Source organism: Rattus norvegicus, chromosome X (assembly GCF_021556685.1).
Source record: "Rattus norvegicus strain SHRSP/BbbUtx chromosome X, alternate assembly SHRSP_T2T, whole genome shotgun sequence".
Lineage (NCBI taxonomy): Eukaryota > Metazoa > Chordata > Mammalia > Rodentia > Muridae > Rattus > Rattus norvegicus.
The window spans coordinates 148,108,628-148,111,099 of NC_141554.1; the positions used below are offsets into that span (position 1 = coordinate 148,108,628).

The window sequence follows — 2,472 nt, forward strand, 5'->3', positions numbered from 1 at the left end:
AACCAATGGACAGAAGCTCATGACCCCTGTGGTTGAATTAGGAGAAAGCTAGAAGAAACTGAGGAGGACGACCACCCTGTAGGAGAACCAGCAGTCTCAATTAACCTGGATCCCCAAGATCTCTCAGACACACTGGACCACCAACCAGGCAGCATACACTAGCAGATATGGGGCCCCCAACATATATACAGCAGAGGACTGCCCGGTCTGGGTTTAGTCAGAGAAGATGCACCTAACCCTCAAGGGACTGGAGGCCCCACATGGACCCTAACCCATTACATGGACCTGATGTTTCGAAATTCAAATAACTTGATTCCAAACCCAGAGTTGTAATCAAAATCAAAATGGCTACCTGCACGGATGCACAATTCTCTGTCTTTTTGGCCCCATTCCCATAAGATGGCAAGCCGCAACAAAAGCTAGGATTTGTATTAAGAAATCTCTGAGCCAATCACTATACTTTTTGGTCCCAAAGGCAGCTATAGAGCTGACTCCCCGTACACAAATGGCTTTTCACATGTGCTTGCCCACCCATGTCAACGTAGGCCATTTAGGTCCTGCAGCCATTTCATGTCTTAGAGCTGCCTCTCTGAAAGCCAAGCTTCCCAAGGCTAGACCTGAATCAAACCACTCACTACCACAGCATAGCACGCAAGGACAATCAGAAAACACTAAACACCAGAGCCAGAAAGCCAGTTGAATGAGGTTTATTGTTTCAGACTGGGTTTGCCCCATCCCTTGAAGTTTTACTCCCCGCGCTGGCATTGGTGGTAGTAGGCCTCCCGCTCTTCAAGGTACTTGGCCCTCAGAACCGCAGCCCTCTCCTCGTAGGGGATTTTATCCGCTTCTGAACACCTGGCCCACATCCTCCCTGCAGCCTTGGCCACCTGCGCCACAGTCCAGTTTGGATGTTGTTCTTTTATCTCCTCAAAATGGTCCTGGGAGAAGAGCAGGAACGAGGATGGTGGCTTCCGCGGTGCATCTGGATCTCTCCTTCTTCTCTCCCTTCTCGGTCCGGTATAGTTTCTCATTTCACGTTGGTACCGATCTTTGTCGCGCTTGGCCAGGGCTTCATACTTCTTTTTTTCCTTCTTTGAGATGGTCTTCCATTTTTCAGAACACTTTCTAGAAAATTCGGTAAAATCATAATAGGTGTTTGGCTGTTGCTCCCTCGTTTGATTTCTGAAATCCATCATAAAATGGACATAAGGAGAGACGTTCACCTTCGGTCTTCGTTTGCTGTCTTTTCCCATGTTTATAAAAGCATGAATTGTGTTGCTGGATCGTGCTGATTGGGATAGCAATGATTTTTGTCTCTTCACGTCAGGAGCAGCCTAGACAGTGTCCTCCATGGGGTGAAATCTTCCCTCTGTGTGTGCCTTAGCCAGGGCCCAGCCTTTTCAGTGCTGGTGGGCATTGTTGGGTCAAAGAAGGCAAATTGTGACGTCATCCCTGAGCTGACCAATGGCAGCCAATCTCAGTCATTTACAGGTAGGCCCTCTTTTTTTTTTTTTAAAGGATTTATTTATTATATATAAGAACACTGTAGCTATCTTCAGACACACCAGAAGAGGGCATCAGATCTTATTACAGATGTTTGTGAGCCAGCATGTGGTGGCTGAGATTTGAACTCAGGACCTCCAGAAGAGCAGTCTCTTAAGCACTGAGCCAACTCTCCAGCCCCCAGATAGGCCCTCTTAGTGATTGGTTTCTCCAGGGACTTTCTCTTTTGCCTCTAAGGAATGATAAAGGCTTATAGGAACCTTATTAGAGTTGCTACAGGTCCTGGGAATCTGGCCCTCACTGGTCTCAGTGGGAGGTGATATACCAAATCCTGTGGAGACTTGATGCTACAGGGAAGGGGGATGCCTGGGGGTATAGATGCCCCTTTTCAGATGAAGGGGATGGGGGAGGAAGAACTCTGGGAGGGGGATTGGGGACAAAAAATGAAGCATGTAATGATCAAAAAATCATGGCCCCTGTGCTGGCTCGGTAATGTATTTTAATGGCTAGGCTGAATTGTATATATTTCCCATGTGTTTTCCTGTATGATCTACCCTTTCCTGTGTGGTTTTTTATTAGAGAGATTTGTGTGTTTGTTGTGTAAATTTGAAGTACTGGGGAGTGAACCCCAGGCCCTACACATGCTAGGCAAGGACCCTACCACTGAGCTCTATCTCTAACCCCCATGAGAGTGGTCCATGAACAAATGCACTGAGCAGGGAGATTTGGAAGGCAGAAGGAACGCTATGGGCAGTTTTCAGCACACACGCACATGCTCACACACACACACACACACACACACACACACACACACACACACACACACACCTTATGTGCTGACATTACTTGTGATCTGAGCCTTTAACAGATCAATCAAACCTTCCACGTATCCCACAATTTCTGTTCCATGATGTGTTTCCGTACTGCAGATTAAGGGACATCTTCCCCTCTCAACCATAATATCCAAAC

General features: G+C 47.1%; 1 pseudogene; it reads right to left on the reverse strand.

Annotated features, from left to right (window-relative positions):
- Positions 1-691: 691 nt before the first annotated feature.
- Hmgb4l6 (high-mobility group box 4 like 6) lies at positions 692-1,397 on the reverse strand (annotated as a pseudogene).
- Between the last annotated feature and the right edge of the window lie 1,075 nt (positions 1,398-2,472).